Here is a 6,620-nt window from a genome sequence, read left to right as displayed (position 1 = left end):
CACGGGGACAACGTGAGGACTCTGGGGCACGGCTTATGGGGATGGAGTGGGGAGGAGGGGGACGAGTGGGGAAATGGGACACGGGTGGGGGAGTGGAATGGAGTAAGTGGGGAGTGGGGGTCGTGGGTGGGGGATGCGGTGGGAACCGTGGGACACGAGTGGGGGGCTAAAATAGGGAAGCTGGGACACGGGTGGGGGAATAAAGTGGGGAAGGGTGGGGGGACAGCGTGGGAGAGGTGGGGGGTGGGATAAAGTGGGGAGCAGGGGACACGAGTGGGGGGATAAAGTGGGGAAAGTGGGACACGGATGGGGGGACAACGTGGGGAGCGGGGGACACGGGTGGGTGGATGGAGTGGGGCACGGGGACAGCGTGGGGAGGTGGGGACACGGGTGGGGGGATGGAGTGGGGACTCTGGGGCACGGGTTATGGGGACAGAGTGGGGAGGAGGGGACACGAGTGGGGAAATGGTACGTGGGTGGGGGGAGTAGAATGGAGTAAGTGGGGAGGGGGGTGTGGGTGGGGGGATTAAGTGGGGACCCTGGGACACGAGTGGGGGGATGAAGTGGGGAAGATGGGACACGAGTGGGGGGACAGCGTGGGAACTCTGGGGCACGGGTGGGGGGATGGAGTGGGGAGGCGAGGACACGAGTGGGGGTGGTGGTGGGGGGGCTGCTGTGTCACGAGTGGAGGGGGCTGTGGGGGTCCCTGTGGGTCGTGGGTGGGGCACAGCGTGGGGTCCCTGCGGTGTGGGTGGAGGGGATTGTGTGGGGTCGTCTGGGACACGAGTGGGGGGCACCGTGTGTTATGGGAATGGTTCGGGGGTCTGGGACACGGGTGGGGGTCTTTAAGAGTCCCCTGTGGAAGGAGTTGTGTGAGGACCCCCACCAAGTGCCCCCCGGGTGGGAGGGGCTGCGTGGGGCGCTCCCCACCCATGTGGGTGCTGGGGGGAGATGGGGGGGTCACACGTGGGCCAGGGAGGAAATGGGGACACAAAGGGTGGAGATGGGACCCAGCAGTGGGGGGGGGTCCCCACACCCCGAGGCCGTGCAGTGCCCCACACAAAGTGGGGCTGCTCTGGGGGGGGGCACGGCACAGCCCCCCCACCCCCCGTGTGGCTCTTTGCATTGAGATGAGTGATCGAGGGCCCTGAAAGTCCCTCACCCCACATCCCATATCCCGCACCTCACAGCCCCACAGCCCACCCCCCACAGCCCCTCACCCCACTGCGGGCCAGGAAAAGGGGAGTTTCCATCTGCTGCAGAACAGGTCCTGGAAGGGTGCAGGCCCCAAATGGGTGCAGGTCCTGAAAGGGTGCAAATCCCAAATGAGTGCTGGTCCCAGATGAATGCACCCCAAATGGCTGCGATCCCAAATGGATTCAGGTCCCATATGGGTTCAGGTCCGAAATGAGTTCAATTCCTGCATGGGTGCACATTCCAGATGGGGGTGGATCCCAAATCGATGTAGGTCCCAAATAGGTGTGGATCTGAAATAGATGTGGATCCCAAATGGGTTCACATCCCAAGCTGTGGATCCCAATGGGTGCAGGTCCCAGATGGGTGTCTATCCCAAATAGGTGTGGATCCCAATGGGTGCAGGTCCCAAATGGGTTCACATCCCAAATAGGTGTGGATCTCAAATCACTGTAGGTCCCAAATAGGTGTGGATCAGAAATAGATGCAGATCCCAAATGGATGTGGGTCCTTAGAAGGTGCGGATCCCAATGGATGCAGCTCCCAGATGGGTTCACATCCCAAATAGGTGTGGATCCCAATGGGTGCAGGTCCCAAATGGGTGCCCACCCCAAATAGGTGTGGATCCCAATGGCTGTGAGTTGCACTGCGGGAGCTGCCCTCTGGCAGCCTGAATGGAGACATCAGCACCATCGGAGCGATGCGGCCCCATAGTGCTGATGCTGGGCCGTTGGCAGCCCCACAGATGTGGGGCTGAGGAGGTCGCTGTCTGCCTCAGGTGCTTCAATCTCTCCATCCTAAACTACAGAGCCAATGGTTTGGGTTTGCTGCGTCGGCCCTTTGGGTTCTGCACCACTGCAGAGCCGGTGGGATTGTTTGCTGCATTGGTCCTTTGGGTTTTGCACCGTTACAAAGTCAACGGTTTGAGTTTGTTGCATCGGCCCTTTGGGTTTTGCACCACTGCAATGTCAGTGCGGTGCGTTTGCTGCACCCAGTCTGTCTGTAGGGCACGTGTGGGTCGGTCCTTTGGGTTTTGCACCATTGCAAAGCCCATGGTTTGGGTTTGCTGCGTTGGTCCTTTGGGTTTTGCCTGTAGTGCCAGTGGGGTGGGTTTGTTGCGTCAGCCCTTTGGGTGTTGCACCATTGCAGTGCCACTGGGGAGGGTTTTCTGCAGCCACCGTGTCTGTAGGGCTCGTGTGGGTCGGCCTTTTGGGTGTTGCACCACTGCAAAGCCAGCAGGGTGGGTTTGTTGCGCTGGGTTTTGGGTTGTGGACCATCGCAGAGCCAATGTGATGAGTTTGCTGCAGCCGGTGCGGCTGTAGGACACGTGTGATGCAACACCTTTGGGTGCTGCGTCATTGCAAAGCCAGCAGGGTGGGTTTGCTGCCTTGGGTTCTGCACCACCGCAGCGCTGGTGGGGTGGTTTGCTGCGTTGGTCCTTTGGGTTTTGCACCATTGCAATGCCAGTGGTTTGGGTTTGCTGCGTTGGGCCTTGGGTTTTGCACACTGTAGTGCCAGTGGGGTGGGTTTGTTGCGTCAGCCCTTTGGGTGTTGCACCATTGCAGTGCCAGTGGAGCGCGTTTGCTGCATCCACCGTGTCTGTAGGGCTCGTGTGGGTCGGCCCTTTGGGTGTTGCACCACTGCAAAGCCAGCAGGGTGGGTTTGCTGCAGGTCAGCTCTTTGGGTTTTGCATCATTGCAAAGCATAATGGATGTCCCAACCACTCTGGAAGGGGCCATATAGATCATGGAAATATGGGATCACAGCGTGGTTGGGTTGGAAGGGGCCCTATAGATCTTAGAAGTATGGGATTGCAGTGTGGTTGGGTTGGAAGGGGCCATATAGATCATGGAAATATGGGATCACAGCGTGGTTGGGTTGGAAGGGGCCATATAGATCATAGAGATATGGGATTGCAGTGTGGTTGGGTTGGAAGGGGCCCTATAGATCTTAGAAGTATGGGATTGCAGTGTGGTTGGGTTGGAAGGGGCCATATAGATCATGGAAATATGGGATCACAGTGTGGTTGGGTTGGAAGGGGCCCTATAGATCTTAGAAGTATGGGATTGCAGTGTGGTTGGGTTGGAAGGGGCCATATAGATCATAGAAATATGGGATTGCAGTGTGGTTGGGTTGGAAGGGGCCATATAGATCATAGAAATATGGGATTGCAGTGTGGTTGGGTTGGAAGGGGCCATATAGATCATGGAAATATGGGATTGCAGTGTGGTTGGGTTGGAAGGGGCCATATAGATCATAGAAATATGGGATCACAGCGTGGTTGGGTTGGAAGGGGCCATATAGATCTTAGAAATATGGGATCGCAGCGTGGTTGGGCTGGAAGGGGCCTTATAGAACTTAGAAATATGGGATTGCAGTGTGGTTGAGTTGGAAGGGGCCATATAGATCATAGAAATATGGGATTGCAGTGTGGTTGAGTTGGAAGGGGCCCTATAGATCTTAGAAATATGGGATCACAGTGTGGTTGGATTAGACAGAATCTTAAAGGCCATAAAATCAAGGAATGTTTGATTTGGAAGGAACCCTACAGATAGCAGAACCATGGGATTGCAGTATGGTTGAGTTGGGAGGGACCCCATAAGATTGTAGAACCATGGGAGCACAGCATGGATGGATTGGATGGGACCTTAAAGACCGTGAAACTGTGGAATTGTTGGGTTGGGAGGGAGCCTAAAGACCGGAGAACTGTGGGATCCCAACCCAGTTTTGGTGGGAAGGAATCCTGTAGATAAGAGAACGCGGGATCAGAATCGTTGGGTTGGAAGATCAGAGAACCGTGGGATCACGGCACGGATGGGTTGAGCGGGACCTGAATGACCACGAAACCATAGAATGGTTGGGTTGGTGGGGCCCTACAGAACGATGGGGTCCCAGCACCGCGGTTGTGTTGGAAGGGCCCTTCCAGCCCCTCCATAAATCTCCATAAATCTCCAACCCAGAGGTGAGGGTGCGGTGTGTGGCCGTCCCAAAGGCAGAGGGCACCAAGCAGAGGGCGGTGGGCACAGAGCAGCTCCCCAGGGTGGTGGGCACGGCCCCGAGCTGCCGGAGCTCCGGGAGCTTTGGGGGCAGCACTCTGAGCTGTAGGGTTTGAGTGGTGCTGTGTGGGGCCGGGGTCAGACTGCGTGACACCCGTGGGTCTCTTCTAACGTGGGTTTTCCCCCGCGTTCCTCCAGGTGTGCCGGGATGTGCGGAGCGTGCAGCGAAGCAGGATCAGGCCCTGAGCCAATTGAACCCTTCTTCTTATCAGTCTAGACATCCTCATTATCCAGATAAGTGTCTGATCCCCCTGAATCCTGCTAAGCCCCGGGGCGCTCAGCCCAGTCCTCGGGGTGGAAGATCCCATGCCGGGAGCAGAGCGTGGAGCCGGCATCAATTATTAAGGGCGCTTTACCAATTACGAGTCATTACCAGTGCCTTTATTACTATTATTTAATAGATCGTGTTAATTATTATTATTCATTGGTTTTAAAAGGAGTGTTTCCATAGCAACGGGGAGATGTATGCTGCTTTTCAAGCACACCAAGTGGACCCGTTCCCGGGTTCCCCCAGAGCCGGAGGTGCCTGAGGGAACCGGGGCTGAGCCGACGTCCCCAGGGCGGTGAAGGCACCACCACGGCCAACACTCAGACCCTCACACCGTTCAGAACTCCTGTGGGATGCAGACACTGCTCCAAACTGCTGAGAGTCCTCCGGAGAGCGGCGTTGGCGCAGTAACACTGCTCCGGGTGCGTGTGCGGCCCGAGGATGGACGCACCTGCTGTTAATTCTGTTAATTGCTGCATCGGGAAGGTCTGAGGTTGTGCATCGTGTCCTGCTCTGCTCCTCAGCTTGGGCTCTGCTCAGAGTAGCAGGGCTGGGGCATGGCTGAGTGTGCCATGGCCAACGCCGGGCGACTGCTGGTCAATTGCTGCTCAACCATTGGTCAACTGTTGGCCAACCGCTGGTTAACCATTGGTCAACTGTTCATCAACTGTTGGTCAACCATTGGTCAACTGTTCATCAACTGTTGGTCAACCACTTGTCAACCATTGGCCAACTGCTGGCCAACCGCTGGTTAACCATTGGTTTGTTAACTGTTAATTAACTGTTGGTCAACTGCTCATCAACTGTTGGTCAACCACTTGTCAACTGTTGGTCAACCATTGGCCAACTGCTGGCCAACCGCTGGTTAACTATTGGTCTGTTAACTGTTAATTAACTGTTGGTCAACTGCTCATCAACTGTTGGTCAACCACCTGTCAACTGTTGGTCAACCATTGGTCAACTGTTGGCCAACTGCTGGTCAGCTGCTGGTCAACCACTTGTCAACACTTGTCAACTGTTTATCAACTGTTGGTCAACCACTTGTCAACCATTGGTCAACCATTGGTCAGCTGTTGGCCAACTGCTGGTCAACTGTTGGTCAACCGCTTGTCAACTGCTGCTTAACCATTGGTCACCTGTTGGCCAACCACTGGTCAGCTGCTGGTCAACCACTGATCCTCTGTTGGCCAACTGCTGGTCAACTATTGGTCAACTGTTGGTCAACTGTTGGTCAACCACTGGCCAACCATTTTGCAACTGCTGGTCTGCCAGCAGCGCCAGGTCCTTCTCCATGTTGTTAAGCAGACTCCCATGATTGGCAGCAGCTCCCAAACGATCTGCTGCGCTAATTAGCAGCTTTGGAGCCTGTGGGGATCCCGGATCCTTTCAGCGGTCCCTGTGGGGCCGGGGCGAGACTCACCATGACCTCATTCCTGCGGGCGGCCCCAGGGTGGTGGTGGGGGGAGCGTGAGCATCCCAGGCCAGCTGTGTCCCAACCATCAGCAGTTGCACGTCCCAGCTCTGCGCTGTCGGAGCAGAAGGCTGCACGAGGTCACATCCATCAGCGTTTGGATCTCTCTGGAGAAGGAGCCCCCCCCCCCCCGCCCAGCTCGGTTCCGGGGTGCTGCACCCCTCACAACTCAGAAGTTTTTTGTCTCATTCAGACAGAACTCGCCAGGCTCCACTTTGTGTCCGCTGCCCCACTGTGGGGCTCTCCCAGCAGCTCCCAGTCTGCCCGGTGCTCCAGCTGTGCCCTCCCCAGGGCAGAGCAGAACGGGGCAGCGCCTCCCAGCCCTGCTGGCCCCGCTGCCCCCAAGGAACCGTCAGCCCTCTGGGCCACTGAGGGACTCTGGTGGCTCGTGGTCAACCACTGTTGGTCAACCATTGGACAAAAGTTGGTCAACCATTGCTCAACCGAGACCCCCAGGACCTTCTCTGCAGAGCCCCCCTCCAGCAAGCTCAGCCTCTGCCCAGCTTGGGGTCGGCAGAGGGGACAGCAGGCTGGGGGGGGACAGAGCCCAGGTCACCCCTTGGTGAGGGAAGGATGGGAAGGGGGGAGTCGGGTCTCCACGGACCTCAAATGGTCTCGTGGGGATCCCACG

The 6,620-nt window shown here is 57.1% G+C and overlaps 1 long non-coding RNA gene across 1 annotated transcript; it reads left to right on the top strand.

Moving 5' to 3' along the window:
- The first annotated feature begins 723 nt into the window (after positions 1 to 723).
- LOC146542738 (uncharacterized) lies at positions 724 to 5,449 on the top strand. The gene is made up of 2 exons (XR_014879839.1): positions 724 to 4,940; positions 5,043 to 5,449. It is a non-coding gene; the product is annotated as an uncharacterized LOC146542738 (long non-coding RNA).
- Positions 5,450 to 6,620: the final 1,171 nt, after the last annotated feature.

This window comes from Meleagris gallopavo, chromosome 27 (assembly GCF_905368555.1).
Source record: "Meleagris gallopavo chromosome 27, MGAL_WU_HG_1.1, whole genome shotgun sequence".
Classification (NCBI taxonomy): Eukaryota; Metazoa; Chordata; class Aves; order Galliformes; family Phasianidae; genus Meleagris; species Meleagris gallopavo.
Note: the sequence above shows the minus strand (reverse complement) of the source record. Positions and strands in the feature narration are given on the sequence as shown.